Source organism: Protopterus annectens, chromosome 7.part0 (genome assembly GCF_019279795.1).
Source record: "Protopterus annectens isolate FY-2018-M chromosome 7.part0, PAN1.0, whole genome shotgun sequence".
Lineage (NCBI taxonomy): Eukaryota > Metazoa > Chordata > Ceratodontiformes > Protopteridae > Protopterus > Protopterus annectens.
The window spans coordinates 1829906969-1829926476 of NC_056739.1; positions in this window are offsets into that span (position 1 = coordinate 1829906969).

The following is a 19508-nucleotide window of genomic DNA, read 5'->3' on the forward strand; positions in this document are numbered from 1 at the left end:
GTATTAAGATTTAAGCCTTTTTACTTTCTTGATTAGAAGTTCTGTGGCCTTTCCAGATTAGTGATACACGTTGATCTCCACATAAAATGTACATTTGATTCATCACTGTGTCTAATAAGGGAGCAGTACAGAGGTAGGATGACTTCTCCAGATTTTAGGAAATTCTCTAAGAAATTAACTCGGCCAGATAGAAGGATTTTCAGACTGTGACTGAAACATAATGATCAAATGAGACACAATTCTACACATAATTACCAAAGTTCCTCATGACAATGTTTGTCTGAACATATTAAAGAAAATAGGCATTACCTAGACAAAACTACTTCTACCTTACCACCATGACCTTACATTAGCAAAATGCATAATCCTATTATACATGCAATGACTGCTCTGGCTTTTCATTACCTGACTTGTAAAGGGATGACCTTTTCCCTTTCTCAAGAACTAATAAAACAATGTTGCTTTTTTACCACTCACTGTTTATGTGGTCATAAGTTTGTAAGATCTTATATGAACTTGTATGTTTCTTTATCTGTAGTCATTACTTGAAAATTTTTGTGTTGACCATTTCTGGATGATTTTTATGATCACTTTATGTTTTTTATACTACTATATAAATTGTTTCTTGGAGCATTTCTCCTTAGGCCACTGCTAAAAAAGGGATTTCTCCCCTGTCAGACTTACCCAGTAATCAACTGCTAATAATCAATCAATCAATAAAAGGAATACCATTTATAATACATAAGGTGGGAGCAGTTATTTACTGCTCTTTTTCATTTAGCTTGAGACCATTTTCAGTATACCACGTAAGTACAAGTATGGAGTTACATAAGGTTTGTCTCATTTTTAAATCATAACAGTATAGGGGATATTGTCAAAAGCCTTGGCCAAGTTGAGACAAACAGCACACACTGAGTAGCCACTGTTCGCAGCATCAGTAACCTTTTCAAAGAAACTTACTAGGAGGAAGACAGGACCTGCACTTGCCAAAAACAAACTAACTGGGTTCTAGATCAGTTAAGTTGCTTACATTCACCTACATGGGTTCTGCTATAATATGTTCCTTGTTTGTGTGTGTAAGACTGGTGAGGCCCTTTACGTACATATCTGCATAAATTGGGAAGCAAAAGCAGTGTGGAGAAGCAATACTACAAAGTTGTAAATATTTGGAACAAACTAGAAAATTTAATCGTTCCTTATTGTTATGCATGCCAGTTGTACAACTCATTTTAAAGGTGAACAGTCTAAAGGACATGTGCAATTTCCATTGTGCATTTAAACATTTACTGAGTCCTTCAAACAAAGTCATAGGTTTTATAGTAGTGTACCAGCATTTTCAAGTTATGGAGCAGGCTTAGTGTCTGTGTTTCTTGTTGGTTTATTCTTCTGTTGCTAAGGTAGACTCAAAGTATACTCATGTGCTGAGTACTAGCTGTAAGTAGTCTGCACCTCCAGTACCAGGTTTTCATACATTTATAGTATCTCGGCCAAAAATACTCTACTCATCTTTTGACTACTATTTTATGTGTCTCCTGGTTATTATTACAGTGGGATTTATTCATTTTCAGTGTGCAGCAGTAGATACTTTGCTGAATGCCCTCGGTGTGAAGGGATCAAGGTTATTCAAGGTATATTTTTTCTTACTATTTGTTAAAGTATTTTGAGGGGACATGGTTTTGATTTTCTCTTCATGTTCATTTCTACATATCTGATGGTTGCTTGGATTGAGATTATATATATATATATGTACTTATTTATTTATTTATTTATTTGTGTTTTTTGCTTCTATTTCTTTGTTTATATTTGATTTTGTCTTTGTGTGTGTTTTGTTTTTTGTTTTTTTTTTCAGTATTTGTGTTCTTGTAATTGGGGTGAGCAGGAAGGGTTGAGGTGAAATTTAAGAATGTATGTATATCTATTTATCTCTATCTAGATAGATATAAAGAGATAGAGCAAGTAGAAGTTTCTCTGGTTGTTCCTATTTGTCATTTCTTGCATATTTGGCAGCATGGTATACCAACTTTAGGAGCAAAACTGGGTTCAAGATGGTTAGACAGTTCCATGTTATGGCTCTACATCTGCATGCATTATTATTGATGGGCATGTCTCACTCATCGATGACTTGATAAGTTTTTTATTGGTCAACAGAAGTATAGTATAATTTCAGGTGTCAGGACTGTTGTTAAACGACTTTATGATGCATGCTTAGAAAATGTATGTTATATGTTCAAGTTCTATACACAGAGCTAAAGACATGAAAATATGTATCTGTTTATGTTAGTTTCCTGTATCAGATATTCCACTTGGGAGAAGGGATGATGTGTGTTATATGATCCAACTCTTTACAAAAAGCTACAAATATGAAATATGTGTCTGTATATGTTAGGCTCATTTATCAGGTATATCACTTGGAAGGAGAGATGAAAAGGATGATTGTCTGCATGCATTATTTTTAATATGACATTTATTATGAATGGGATGATTTGTTTTGTGAATATGTTGTTGATTTTTGATTTTTGAATAGGTCTGAGGTTTCCTAATGCATTTCAAGTTTCTTTCACTCTTTTTAAACCTCACTCCTTTTTTAATTTCATGTGTTTTCATATTACAGAAGATTCTGATTTTTAGGTGTTGATGGTTTATGTTGGTGATGTTCTTTCAGTCTCTACCTTCAGTAATGGAAGACATTTTGTGTGACTTTCTATGAAGTTAGGATATCTACTTTTTATTTTTTTTTTTCAGTTTATGTTAATGAAATATGTTTATCTAATCTGTTATTCTGATGTTTTATTTTGTGTTAGTATTGAGTTTGCATTTGCCTTTAGATTGTCTCATTATTCTAATATTTAGTAACTTTTTTATGGAAAATTATCTATTCCTTATTGACTTCATCTTAAGTGGCCTGCAGAATTATCAATGTAAACTGTCTATATTTCTGTTGCATAACTTAAACATCTGTTTTCTTATACTGGCATATATTAGATAATAGTATATTTAATTAAGTATAGTATAGTTTAGCACAGTAATGTTTAATGGTTCTGATTTATCAATTGTTTCTAATTGATTTCTATATTTTGTCAAAATTTGCATGGTGGTTGAACTCACATAACAAGCTTCTTAACTGCTGCATTGCAATGCATTATTGTTATTTTATGATATGTTCATTTCAGATACTGCTTTGACACTGCTATTTGTTTTTCTTGTTTATGTATTGGTTTCTTTTGGCAATAAAAAGGATTGTCTATTTTTTTAATTAGTAGATAGTGGTGTAAATGTTTTGCATATTTTGAGGTTAGGTAATATTATGATATGGATTTTTTGGGTCTATATCAGAAGACCGAACTTTCAAAATTTTGAGTGTTCTAATAATGAACCCTATTAAACAAAAATTTAAAACAGCAAACTTACAGAACAGGGAATTTTTCCCTAGGGAAAAATATTGCTGTTCCAAAACACATACACACAACACAAGCACACCAAACAAATAGCAATCCACACACATACACCTAAACTCTTACACATAACCCTACACTAAACTTTACATATATCACTAACTATCCACTTACCTTAACCCAAACCCTAACCCTAAGGTCCGTCACTATCGCATAGTCACCTCACATGTGCCCTAACCCTAACTCACCTACCCCGCCCTAACCCTCATGTCCACACAATCGCACACTTACCTGATCCACACCCTAACTCACCTACCCCGCCCTAACCCTCACGTCTACACAACTGCACACTTATCTGAACCCGACCTGTAACTTTCCACCACAACGCTGAAAATACTGAAGCAACAGAAACAGACAACCAAATTCTTTCCCTAGGAAAAAATTTGGTTTTCAGTTTCTTCGATATTTTCAGCATTCGCTGAAAACGGGTCAATATTAGAACACTCGAAATTTTGAAAGTTCTGTGTTCTAATATAGACCCGATTTTTTGTACTGTTTAAATGCGTAGAGGAGATTGAACATGGCTGATGGGTTTTTGGTTCTGATTAGAAGAAATAGTTTTGACTAACTGATGGTCTGGGTGGTATTGAAATAATTTGATGCATTTAATAAAACAATAAACAAGTTAGTACTTTTGCTACTATGTACATTTTTCTTAATTTATAATCCCTTTCTTAATCTATAGTTAGCATATGATATTAACAAAACTTTTATTTGGAAAGTGTCTCAATACATTGAGTTAGTGCATATCTTTATTATCAATTTGTTTCCCTGAAAATTATGCAAACTTACGTGAAAAAAAAATAGAGTTTTTTGCTGAAGTGAGCTGCTGCTCCTGAGTGACAGAGAAGTGGAGAGCTGGAAAGAAGGAGGGACAAGTGAGAGAGAGAGAGAGACAAAGAGATGCAGAAAAAAGAGGATTAAAGATCATTGAATGATTCTCAGCGAGTATCCCCACACAAGTCTTACTAAATCAATCAATGTTGGCAATGCCACATAAAGAAATGCTCCCTGAATTTCTCTTCACACTATATATTTTGCACTGTACACTGTCATATTGCTTCCGGGGTATGTATACTGTCCTGTTAACACCTGACTAGCATCATTATGCCTTGCCAATGAAGTAAACTGTGATACTGATACCATGGTGAAGGAGTTGAAGGAGACTTTACACCAAGCTGTCCATCTGTCCTCCAGTCTACACAGTGATTGCGCATAAGAAACTTCCAGTCCTTTCAGTTGTGGTCATGAGGTAATGAGTTCAGTGGATGATCGAGAAACAAGGCACCATGAAGACTGATGGGCCTGTGCATCATGCAAAACAGTTTTCTGGCAAGTCATCAGCCAAGCTGGCTACCACTGCATGGGCATTTGACTTCTTGAATTAACAGATAGCTAAGAGACATGGTAGCATCCTTACAATATGCAATAAAATGGCCCTGCATCCAGACTACATTTTTCAAGGCATGTCTGGTCCCTAGCTGCTATTGTAGGTTCATAGATTAGTACTAGACTAACTGCTCTTGTGTGCTATTTTAAACCTAGACAATTAACCCATGTGAGAATCAAACCCTGTAACTTGCATCTGCAAGGCAAATATGTTAACCATTATGCCAACCTCTCTTCTTAAACAGAAGAGATCCCTAAATGATATGTCACTGACTGTAGACTGGCTAGCCGACAGCAGAATCATGTTTATGAAGAAGGGGACCCAATTGTTGGCTACACTGCTTAATGGGTGATCATGCAGAAGCCACACTATCACAAACTGCAAGATTATAATGATGGTAACTACAATACCCAGTACACATGGTTTTGTACTATTTCTGTAGTACTGCTATTCTAAAAGTATTTAAGTCAGTGAGCACTTCAAAGAAGCTGCGAGTAGTGAGTGCATTTGTGTCTTCCTTGTATTTTTATTTATTTATCCTTTCTTGATTAGGTTAATTCCATTAGGATAGTAGAATCTGTTCAGGGGAGATGACGTATCATTTACATTACTAAGGGAAATTTGGTCATGACATCACTGAACAGCCCCTACTGTTTTCAATAGGTGCCATGGGTTCTTTTACATCCACCTAAGTTACCACCATCTTAAGTAAATGGGCCTCAGTTTAACATCTCATCCGAGGGACAGCACACTCAGGAGTGCAGCACCCCGTATTCTGCACTGTAATGTCAGCAATTAATTGAGCTGGTTTGAGAATAAGACCCAGAGTCTTCTGCACCAAAGGCAAGTGTGGTTCTTGTTGTGCCACTGACACTGCTTTAAATGGGTCTACATCATATGAGCGAATTGCACAAATTGCGAACGCTCATAATATCGAACGTACCGGACCTCAAACTTCCTATTGTGGGTGGCTGCACCACCCCCCCAAATATATATTCCAACTATGAGATTGCACTACAGTGAGGATAGGGCAAATATCCCATTCTTCACTGTAGCAAACCCAGAAAAAGCACTTCGAGGTCCGGTATGTTCGATATTATGAGCATTTGCAATTTGTGTGATTCGCTCATATGATATAGACCCCTTTAAATTTACATGCATTAAGTACTGTAGTAAGTCATAGCTTCAGCTCTGTTAAACACTAGCTTTTATTATCCATTCAAATTACTCCACAAATGACAAAAAAGTGCAGTGTCTCTGCACAAAGTCAGGTCATCTACAGACCCTGGAAACTGCAGACCCATAAGTCTCACTAGTCTTATATGCAAAGCCATGGAAATAATTATCATAGAAATGATTAATAATAATATAGTAAATCCCCTGAAACTGGATCCAGCCCAGTTTGGTTTCATCAAGGGCAGGTTGTGCCTGCTTAACCTGGTGGACTTCTTTGAGAAGGTCACCAATGCCATGGATGAGGGAAAAATGGTTCACACTGCCTACCTTGACCTAGCCATGGCATGTGACACAATCCTCCACTCAGGCATTGTTGACAAACTCAAGAGGTTAGGTACAAACCTGTATATCACCTGGTGGATATCTAAATGGCTCACAGACAGGACCCAGGAAGTTAGAATTGAGAATCCACCTCTACAAAGAGGCCAGTCACAAGTGGAGTCCCTCAGGAATCAGTCCTTGGACCGCTCCTTTTTGGCATTTACTTCTCTGAAGTCAAGGTCAATGTCAATTATCTCTGGCTGATTAAATTTGCAGATGATTGCAAATTAGAAGCTGTCATTGAATCCCACACTGACAAAAATATTCTCCAGGAATGCCTGACAGATACAAACAACTGGTGTCAGAGCCATGGACTAAAATGAAATGCCAAGAAATGCATGATAGTATCCTTTGGGAAGTCATCCACACTTGGTAACTATCATATTGACAAGACACCCATTAGAGTCGATCCAGTAGTTAAGACTTAGGGGCACACATAGACAATAATCTAGCATTTGATTATCAAGTGTCTACAGCAGTGAGTAAATATTCTTTGTTGTGCAACTTATTAACAAAGGTATGGCATTTCGGTCCAAGGAAGTCATTATTCCACTGTATTTGGCATTCATCGGACCTATCATTGAGTTCAGTACCCCTTTTGGTATGTACCTCACTGATAGAATACAGGGCATAAGTAAAATGTCCAATGCAGAGTGCCTCAAGGCCCTATCCCTGTATTCTGTCTCCCACAGCCTGTTGAGGTGAGATCTATGCCTGGCATGCAGGGCATTGTCAGACCCAACTCTGATGGACCTCCTGCATATCCACAGAACAAACAGCACCAGAATTACCCATTCTAAAGACTTAAGCCTTGTCTGTGATATAAATAGGACATGCTGGAGAGACAGGTATGTATCCCAGAGATTACCCCTTCCCTGGAACAGGCTCCCCATCCATGTGAAGCAGAGTTACTCCCTAACCCAATTCAAGTGCAAGGACAATTGGATGGGCAACAGGAAATTTAGCCCTGGTTTGGCATCTATGTCTCTAATAGACAAATGCAACCTGTAAATGGTTCATCTCCCAAGCCCCTGCATACCCTTATCAAGGGTACCAGTACTTGTCAGAGATTCAGGATGCGTGGCTTGGCTTAAAAAGGCCCCTGTGGTCATTAGCCTTGTTAACAGCTATGTACTTATAACCAAAATACATAAATGCACCCAGTTTTATGTACCCCATTTAAGCTGATAAGTTTATATGTATATACTAGGCAGTGAGTTCATAAAATATTTGGACCTATCCAATGATTCAGACTTAAGAGCGTCCTCTTTTTTCCAGAATTGCAACTTAGAACAGACTTGGGAAGAATTTATGGATGCCAATCCAATTGTCAAGGTTTAATTTAAAAGTGACAAGGGTAGAACTCTGTTTGACATGTAGTGGTAGTTTATTGCAGAGATGCAGGACATGTTGAGAAATTAATGTATTGCATTGGCTTGTTTTATCAGTTTGTTAATGGAAATATATACCTTTTGTGTTTAATGATATTAATGGTTATCACATTGGTGCCTTATTCAACCCTACTTTTTCTCTCTTTCACACACCTTTAAAGTAAACATGTGTCCCATGAACTAAGTAGCATTACTCAAATTTTATTACCCCACAATAAAGAAATGCACATCTAACTTTGCAATAGTGGCTTCAAAATATTTAACATTGCATTATTGAATGCTTATTTTTGTATTCAATATAAACAAAATAAATTTGTCAATAATAAAAAAAATATCTAATCATTTTATTACATAGATAAAATAAATGATACAAGTTTTACTGACTGACAATGCTTAAAATATGAATAATAATGAATGAGTACTCCTCTGTTAATTACTTATTACTTAAATTTCAGAGATGATAAAAGACGGACCATTTTGTTGCTTTTACAATTAAATCTTTAAGTAGTATCTTATCCCAGGTGAATAACAGTTCTACGTATATTAATTAACCTTTTAGAATGCACTTTATCTACTGAAATTTAAACACACTCCTGCTCATAACAGTTCTTACTCAAAAAGAAGCAGTACCGCTCTCATACATCTTTACATTGACGCATTACATAAAAACAGTCTACCTTAACCATTCAGTTCCTACTGATATTCCCAATTCATATTATCAATCCCTGTTACACAAAATGAAAATATTGGGAACTCCTTTAACTTGGCAGTGGCTTTCACTGCACTGGTTAAGGTCAGCATACCATCCTTATAAATAAATAAAAATAAATAAATAAAACCCTTTCAACACTCCTAGGGAGGTCAGCCAGTACATCCAACTGCATATCATACATACCTTAGTTGCAACCATGAACTATCGTTTCTGCTAAAAAGTTCACTTTGAGCAATCATGATCAACATATACTACCCAGGCATCTACAGCAAATTCTTTCCACTTTTTGCACCTGTTGCCATAACACATTGTTGTTCTTGCATATTTACTTATTTTATTTATTTAAGCTGTTTTTCCAGGGGAGGGCACTGATAAAAATAACTGAATTTGAGAACCGGCCGGGGTTGTGGACTCACTGTTAGTGAAATTAGAATGCAGTATGTGCAACGTTTTGAAGAGAATGCTTATAATCAATAACACACAGAATACAATATTTTGAAAGTATTGAGCATAGTTGCAATCAACATAATCAGCAGCATACACAGTAAAGGAGAAGTAACAAAATATATACATGGGAGAAAAGTAACAAAAAAATAAAAAACAGGAACAAGAAGGGAGGAATTGATCTCAAGCTGTATCAAAATCAATTCAGTTTGCCACATGTCTGTTCTGATATAGTCACTGGTAACTGACATGTTTTCTTTGTTCCCAAAGATGATTACATGATACCTTCACCATCTTTGTTTTGTAAACTCCAGTAAATCTATTTTTTTTCACCTTTCAACACTCTTGATAGTCTTTGATTCTTTCTACAAGCATGATCCTTCATTGTAACTTGTTGCTATATTATGCATATTCTGTTTGGTCCATGTAATTCTTCCTTCTGTTCTGTACTTTACCCCATAGATCGATTGTTTAACCAGCATCATGGTGACCTCTTTAGCATACAGAAGCTCCACTTGTAGTTCCCATGTATAGGTATCCACTGAGTAGTCCTGAAATATTCCACAGACTAAATTTCAGCTCTCTCTCTTTTTATTTATTATTTATTTATTTATTTATTTATTTGTTTTGCTTAAATGTTTTATTGATTTTACAAAATGAAAATAATTTCATAACTTTGCAATATAAAACATAAACCATACAGGTTAACAACTATATACAGTCAACAACTATAAAATCTAAACCAACAAACTATGTTTAAAAGATGTTACACATTTTTACATTTAAAACTTCATTCCATTAGGCATTACAGTCATCTATCTCCATTATTTTGTTCACTTTCTTCCATGAGTTGTACTAAGATGTGGTTCTTTCCGTTCTCAATCTAATGGTTCTCATTTTCATTCACGATCCATTCAATACACTGTTTCTGTATTCTTTAAATGTGGGTGAAGTCTCACTTTCCAATTTGTAGCAATGGTTTTGTGTGCTATAGCCAGTAGTTTCCATAAAAGTGAAAACTTTGTTCTAGCAACACATTGAGGTATGGAGCATTAAACAAAATCAAAGATTCAGATAAATGGAAATTATATTAAAAACTGTTTGCAAGAAAGCATTAACTTTATCCCAGAATGGTTTAAGTAAATGACAATTATAAAACATATGCCTCCAATCTGGTCCCAAGCTCCTTATACATCTCCACATCCTATATTTTGTTTATAAACATTACTTCTGTTTTATGTGGTATATAAATGACCTATGAATAAATTTCCATCTGAACAGTTTCCATTGCAATGAAATAGATGATTGCTTTGTAGAGAGAAGTATTAATTTCTTGCTATTGTCATTTGGCATTTGATTATTTATTGTTTTATAGTAGTCCCAAAGCTTCTCTGTATGATATAATTTATTTTTCTTTGTGTTGCGGAAAAGACCAAATGTTTTGTAAATTTAGGTATGTATATTTTGTTTGAGTTTTAATTGCATTGTCTCTATGCTGTTTAAAATATACTGTTGGGTCTACGTCTAATCACCAAAAACACAGTTCTTTGAAGATTAGAATGTAGAGATCCAGTTTCACGAAAGTGCACTTAACCGAAAGTGCACTTTTGTGAAACTCAGTTAACCAACTTACGTCAATTAACAGAATCACACTACAGTGACAATAAGGAAATACATCCTTTTCCCCACTGTAGTGCAATCTCAGAGTTATATTAATTATATAATGCCTGTCCTCCATTGTAAAAAAGTATTTATTCAATTTTTGAATGAGTGTTTTAATGTTATCTAGAATATTAGAGTAGTTTATTGTTGTTGCCTTATCTAGTTCATCTGTTAATGTAACCCTTAAGTATTTTATTTTATAGTCAGCAGCTATATATTTAGAAAAATCCTTATCTACATCTTTCTTATTAGAGTTTATAAGCAATATCTGTGTCTTATTTTCATTGAATTTAATGCCCAAGAGTTTCTGAAAGTGTTTTATTAAATTTAATAGAGTTTTAGACAGGTATTATCATCCATTATGGTTAAGAAAATACCATCTGCAAAAAACTGAACCTCCATTTCTAGACTTTTGTCCATTTGTATACCCTCAATATTCTTATCCATTCGAGTATAATTTGCAAAAGATTTGATTACTTAGGCAAATAATAATGAAGACAAGGGACATCCCTGTTTTGTACCTTTAGTAATTTCTAAAGATTTAGAAAAGCATGATTCAAGCTTTATATATGCTAAGAATTTTTCATATAGTGATTTAATTAATAGTATGAATTTTTGAGAAAATCCATATTCTTCTAGAACTGACCATATCTCAGTGGACAGAGACAAAGGCACTATTCTAAATTGACTACATTCATGTTATTTTTGTTTGATTAATGTAATCAATAAAATATATAATGCTTTTAATGTTATCATATGTATTTCTGCATTTTATAAAGCCAGTTTGATCTTCGTCTATTAATAATGGAAGTAGTTGCTTGATCCTAGCATGTATTACCATAAACATTTTTTAACTAACATTTAGTAAAGATACAGGTCTGTAAGATGAACATTCATTTGCATTTTTATCTGGTTTCAAAATAAGTGATATTATTGTATATTTCCAACAAGAAAGAATATTTTTGCTTTCCTTTACTAATGTAAACACTTTAATAGTAATGCCATAGCTTCTTTGGTTAATAATTTGAACATTTTTGGGATCATATTATCTATGCCAGGTGCTTTGTTTGGCTTTAGAGTTTTAATTTGTGATTTAAGTTCAGTGATAGTTATTTGTTTGTCTATTAATTTTATATAATTGTCTTGTTAGTTTGGTTTTGATATGTTTTCTAAAGAAAAACTTTAATATATTTTGAGGTTCTATTATTTTCTTTTGGGTATTAACTTTATGAAAGTATAATTTGAATGCTTCTAGTATCCCTTATAAGTCTGATACATATCTCCTTTATTACATTAGCTTTTATGATACTTTTAGTTCTATTTGCTATTCTTTTCTGATTTCTAGAGTTCATCAAATTACAACATAGTTTGATCTTATGTAAATGTATCATTGTCTTATGTAGTGTTTCTAAATATTTTTTATTCATGTCATCTAATTCAATTATTAAACTTATTTTTCCCTTCTGAATGTCTAACTTTAGTGTATCAATTATTTTTTGTAATTCCATTGCCTTTTCTTGTTTTTAAACCGTGTTAATGCTTTCCCATATAAACATGGCTTCAAAGAGTCCCAAATATATATCTCTGACACGTCTTCAGTAAGATTTATGTCTAAAAATGTTTGTATCTTTTGAACATAAAATTCCTTAAAATCCTTTTACATTTGTTGTGTATGAAGCAGTTCTAGTTACAGTTATTCTTTGTTTTGTATTTAAATGTAAATCAAAAGTAATTTTATTATGTTCTGACAATGGACATGAGACCACTTTGACTTCATCCAACTTTGTAGTTAGATCGTTTGATATGTACACTATAGCTATTCTTGAATGTGTGCCATGTCATTGATGTCATTGAGAGTCATGTGTAAAGAATAATGCATTAGGATCAACATATTCATTAATGTCTACAATATTAACAGTTTCAGTAAAATCAGATAGCACCTTTGAAATTCCTGTTTTCTTTAGTGTGTTTTTAACATCAGCGTCCTCATCATTCATCATACAATTACAATCTCCTGCTCTGATTATTTCCCTTTAACATGGTGTACAATGTGTTTTAAATGCTGCTTGGCTACTTTGACACCTAATCCAGGTATCCAGGTATCCAATAAATGCTTACTAGAGTATATATCTTCCCATTTATTGATATTACTAAACAGAACATCCCTGTTTTGTCATAATATGTATTTAAAATTTTTGACATTACGATTGAGGTTTTAAGACTGCTACTCCTCTATTTTTTTTGTTTATAGCATGAACTTACTAAAATTTATAGTTATCTGTATTAATTGTATTGATGTCTTCTTGTATAAGGTGTGTTTCTTGCAAAAAATAATCTATGCATTAAACATCTTCTAATACTTTAAGAGACTTCTGCTTTTACAATTATTGTTCAGACCATTTACATTAATGGAAATACATTTCATAGTTATATTATTACCACTTAAACTGCTAGTCATGTGTGTATATTTTAACTACTAAGTACAAAGATTTAACTAAAGAGAATGACTTATCTCATTTGATGTAGCAAAGTAGTTACAACTCATATACACCCAATAAAAAAGAATTAAACAATAAAACCTTAAAGACTGAGACAAAAAACAAACTAATCCTCCTATGGTGAAACAAACCCCAACTTTGAATAGACTAGCCATTCAAACATACCCTTTAAGACCCCTTCCAAGAATAATTTCCCAACCCAATTATCTAAACATTTTTGTCTAACAGAAAGAAGTTTGCTATATCTTATATTCTAGTCTTACAATACATGTTTACATAAAATTTGATTTTAAATCCAAGAAAGAAACATTTAACACAACCATATTACTATATTAAGCATTATTATTATTATTATTATTATTATTAATTTGATATTAAAATAATGCAAGTTACAATGACTTTTTGTGTTTGCTTATAAAATACAACAGTTGTCCATTAGTCAAACTCCTTTTGATAAGAATTGATTAATATTTGTGATTCAGTTTAATCTAACTAATCAGCAAAACAGTTCAGATTTAGAAAATGTCATAACAAGGTTCCAGCATTCTAATTAAACCCAGTGAAGCTGTTATTATATGTTGTAGTAGCACAGTCTGCTTCTCATCAGCCTCTTTATTTTATACAATCTAATTACAACAATTTCCTGTCTGTTTGCATTAAAATCAAATATATTGTGACTGTTTAATAAGTTCAGTAAATTACTTGTTAATAAATCTGTCATTGCTTTTACTCTTTTTCAAACTGTACAATTGTATGTATTAATAGGTAAATATCCCTTTATGAAGCTGAGAAATTGTTAACTTTTTACTCAAATGCTTATATAATGCTTGAGTCTTTTACTTTCATTTTCAAGCATTTGCGCAATCAAAAAAGGGGTTCTCAGCCTTCAAATAGGCTGACAATGGAAAAAATATATTGGGAACAAGAAAACAAGCTTGTGACCTTATTGTGAATCCAAGAAACAAGCAAGTAAGCAATCTGAGTACTTCTAAACATGCCCCATGCTCCAGGAGTGCTTGAGAGTTTCCCTCCTTCTAAATGACTGTAAGGCCCAAACATTCATCTGTAGTTAAATCAAGTTTACATTTATCTCAGACAAGTTTTATTGTAACTGTAATAAGCCTTGTTTATTCCATATGAAAAAGAAAGAAAAAAACATACATTTTTTCTGTTTAAGCATGTAATAATTATTAAATAAGTTAAGCCACAAAATATTTATAGACAAACATTTAAAAATAAAAACAGGTACAGATCTTCTGTTTCTTAAGGTTTAGAACTTATTAAGAAATATATATTGAAACTGTATGTTCAAATACATATTTTAAATGTTTAATTGCCCTTTTAAGCTGTAACTGTCTATGTCTACACTACACAGAAAAACATGTAACATGATGTGTTACTTAAAAGTTTTCATTTTCTTTAAGCTTCTTTTTTCCTTTTTCTTTTGTTTAAGAGTAACTAATCTGAGACTATGCCACTAAAACACTCTAACAAAAGGTCTATGCTGGTAAAGCATTGTTTTGTTTCATGTATTATGCTACTGTTATTTATTGTTATTTACTATACTTTGAGAGATATTAGTATTATGCAGATTTGTTCAAGCATTACCAATCTGTCAAATTAGTAAACTAGAAAGACAATAAAGAAGAATAAAATATTTTTTACCTTTTTTTTTTCCTTTTGGGATTGTAGTCTTTTATTTAAATGGCATTATTGTTGTTGTACATTTTAGGGAACTTTGTAGATTTGCCATCTGAATAAAGTTTGGTTCCCTTTAGATAATTTGTGTGTGTTATAAAAGGAAAGAATATGTAAAATGATTATTTAAAAGTTACTTGTCATTTAGTGTCTTCTTCTTTTTGTCTGCTTTTTCCATTTTTCATTCCTCTCTGCTTGGCATTTTAGGGTAAAACCAGTTCAATCCATGTCATCTGTTTGATTTAAAGTTTTGTTAGATGATAAAAAAGGGAGAGCTGCATCCAAGATGTTGCAAGTCTTTTCTCCATCAAGAAAAATATTTTATGTCTCACAGGAAACATTACATGAACCTTGAATTGATTCTTCTTCAGTTCTTTTATTAAAGGTAAATATTCCTTTATTTTAGAATTTACCTCTGATGAATAATCATTGTCAAATCTTATTATATTATCTTGGTATTTGACAAGAGAGTCTGACCACACACTTTTTAGCACCAGTTCCTTGTCCTGAGAAGATATAAATCTTGCTGTTATTGATCTTGGACTTTTATTTGCTTTGCTGGAAGATGAAGGAACTGCCAGTGACCTATGGGCTTTTTCAATTCCATAAGAAAAAAGACTCAGGTATATTCAGAACATTTGGAAGCCAGGATGTGAGAAAATTTACCATATTGCCTCTTTCAGTCTTTTCTGGAAGTCCATAAATATGCAAGATGTTTTTCCTTGACGTATTTTCTGGGTCATGTAATTTGTTTGTTAGAAAAGTATTTTGTTTTCAGAGAGACTCAAGCTGATGTTTTTGTTCCATAAGTCTGCCTTCCATGGCATTTAATGTTTCTTATATGTCAGCAATCTGAGTCTTATGTTGCATTATTAATTCTTGTAACTGTTCCATTTGTTTTGAGCAATTTTTCTTTAAATGAGGCATGTCTTTTTGTCCATTTTGTCAAACATCAAAGATAAATCCCGCATGGTAGATAATAAAGTTTGTAATTCCCTCTTCATTGTCTGGTCCTGTGAAGTGTTCTTTTGATATCTCATTCTGTGAAAAAATCTGAGTTCTTTCTACTTACATTTTGACAGAAAAATCATAGAATTTAAACAAAATAATCCAATGTAGACTTCCAAAGATTGTAGTAGAAGATATTGGTTAAGTTTAAGCAGTTCAGAAGTCTTGGTTTCTAAAATTTTCTGTTAGAAATATAACTGAGATAAGAGAGCTGAGAAAAGTGCTGTCAACCTGTCAGCATCCTGGCCATACCCCTCAACTGCAGCTCTTTTAAATCTCTTGCTATTCATTTAACATTTTAAATCTCTTGTTGCTTCATTATCTCTCTGACATATCCATGTTTTATCATCTGCAAAGTACTGTCACAGTGCCCTTTATTCCCTATGATACACATCTCTGTGTATTTCTTCTTCCCCATTCACATTTACAGCTATGGTTTACCATTTTTCTATAATCATTCAAATATCAAGACTGTTACACTCAAAGGTTTTCTTGTCTGGCATTGGATGACATCTGCTATTTACAAAAAGCAACTTTATTTAGCTAGGAGCATAAAAGCAATCAATGGAGAAAAATAACCTCTTCAAGTACTGCAGGACTTTTTCCAGCATTTTAGTTCGGTATACTGAGCTCTGTTTAGGAATACCATATTATTTGTCTATATTAATATAGCTGTGGGTAGCAGCATACCTACACCTGCTAACTATGCAGTAAGAATAAAAAATGCTCACTATCTTATGCTATTTACATTGCCAGTAAATATTATTTGCATACCTTTGGATTATTTGAACTGACCTATGTTGAAAATGTTTTTTTTCTATTAATCCTTCTACATTTCTGTTTTCTCCTTTTTTCCTAAGTGTCCTTATTGCAGTATGCAAGATTAATGACTTTCATTACTGCAGCACTGGAATATGTCATGGATTTTCCTATAATCCATTCAACAGCCTTATTTGGTGGTTAGGTGCTTTTGATATATCTGATGCCATTTTTGTAACATTGCTTCTTAACTCACTTAAACTTTGCAATACATTTGCATAGAAAATATCACTTAAATGAAGGTGTCAGTAAAAAATGGTCTCATTCCCACGTGTTATTACTGGAATTTACCAAAACATTTTCTTTGTTTCAAGAAGTATTTGTTTCTCTTAGAACAATTATAATGTTGCATATTAAGGATTAATATTAATCACATCACTTGCCAAATGTATCTGATACAAATAAAAAAGCAACTTAATTTCAGCTTTTATAGAAATACTCTAGAAACTAATAAAAACGTGAAATGCAAATTATGAAGGAACAAAAAGTGTCAAATGAATCATGACTTAAGTCAAGCATTTCCTCTTAGGCTTCATGGAATACAATGCTATGAACAGAAGCTTGTTTTGTGTCTGATGGGGTAAAACATGCAATGCCTCTAGATATAACTTGGCTAAGTACCTCATCAAAACTACAATAAAGTTTGGCATTAGTCATGTCTCAAAGTCACTGCACTACAGCACAAATAGCATTTTTTTTCAGTATTCTACTGACCTGGAATATAATTCATGAAGAGCCCAGATGCTTCTTATATACTTAAGTAAAAGCGAAGTCTTTTGCAATTTATCTATGCCTGTCTAATTGTTCGTATGAAGTATATTCCTCACAAGTTCCATAGCCATCACAAAAAACACTTAGAACAGCAGTACGGAAGCTCTGTTCTCTTCTTACACACAACGTAAAAGCAAGAAGTGAGACAATTAAAGGTTTCTGAAACTTAATACAAAACCTTCTGGAAAGTTATAGACAAATGGTCATGAAAATCTGTCTGCTAAAGAACAACCAGAGTTCAATTTTTTAATCAGTTAGTTCTAACTTAGAATTATTTTTAGGGGTGGTAGAAGAATATCATTCTGCTATATATAAATATCTACAAATATAATCTTGTTAAAGAATATGGGTATTTATGTACTGTTTGAAGTTTCAGAGAGTTTAAAGAGAATATATGATTTAAAATAAATAAAATATATATGCCTATCTCAAAGTTCTGTCACAAGTTGCCTAGGTAACTTCACTGCATAAAAACAGGAGCATTTGTGAATGAAAATTTATGAATGACATTTTGATAGAATGCAAGTAAATGCAGGAGTAGACTTAAAATTTTCAAGATTGAATGGCACATGAATAATTTAGAGCTGAATGCATCTGGAATTAGTTGCTGGATTTTTTGATAGTTTATGTTTGTATACAATGTCATTGTTCTAGCTGTTTGCTATTGTAAAAGGATTTGTTCTGTCTGTTGGTCAGGACTGGTTTGCTGTTTCATAGTTTTGCAGCATAACAAAAGGAAGGGTTTATGATTGCCCTTCACTTTAGATGCCAACGTGAGTTAATAGCCTGCTTTAGTAGATCTAATAATCTTCTTTAGTTAATCCTGTAGACAGATTCCAAAGATCTTCCTTGACTTGGAGATCTTAGGTTTGCTGTACACGCTAATGATTTTTTAACTTTTACTGCTGATTTTTTCTGTCAGTGGACTAACAAGTGGTTTGCTTTTAAAATTTTCCATTGTAATTGGATCTAGATGGCACTGACAATTATATATATATATATATATATATATATATATATATATATATATATATATATATATATATATATATATATATATATTATGTGCCTCTGTTGTGGCAATGTCTGGTGTGATGCTATTATAAGTGAATTTTGAGACTTCATCATAGAATTGATGAGATTCGTGTACTTGGAAGTCTTTAAATTACAATACATTAATTTTAGGGGGGTTACATAGTTTTTGTTGGATAAGGCTACTAGCTTATCGTATAGGTCTGACTTAATCAGAAAGGGAGTTTTTGGTAGATTTGCATAATACCAGGTCAAGAATATTTTGTTTTCTAGTTGGGCTTTTAACAATCTGGTCCACTGAGTTTTTTCTTTGTTTACTAGATTTAAAAATGTCTTACATTGAAAGTATACAGGTACACTATTTAATTTACTGGTAGTTAAAGCCTCACAGAATGATGGAGTTCTACTTTATGAGGAGTTAATCATCTGTGACATTTAGGAACTTGAAATTAATTTCTGGGGGTCACAGAAGATGTCCTGTAACAGGTGACAAACTGAGGGTTAATTTTTGTTTATTCTGACTTGCAGTTTAATAAGTTAAGTTCAATTTTGGGTCTCTAGAAATCTGTCTAAAGATGATAGGGTCTTTGAAAAACCACTGCAGTTGCCATCATGAGTGAATGTATGAAAGACACTAAACCTCAAGATTTAAAGCATGTTTCTCTAGTTGGACATAAATGTATGTTTTCCAAATGCAGGAGAGTCTCAAGTTTGAACACTTTTTTGTTAAGACTTCTGGTAATAAGCAGTGTCACCTTAATTTGATTTTGTTTTGATATTTATACATTTGCTACATTAAAATGTTGAACTTTGCCTAAAAAGAAACTATGGAGGCAAAAATTACTTTAGCCAGTTTGCTGAAGCCTTTGTACAAGAGGTTTAGACTCAAAGGAAGTAGGACTGTTAAGCATCTTATTCCATGTTGACATATTTTGGACCCCCTAGAATGATTTGAATTATTTAGCGGACTGTTGAAGTCAATGATGTTTTTCTTGTACCTAGCCATAATTTGTGGAAATGGGAGAAGACTGCTCAGTATCTGGGTATTACCTGCATTTGTTGTAAACCAAGGAA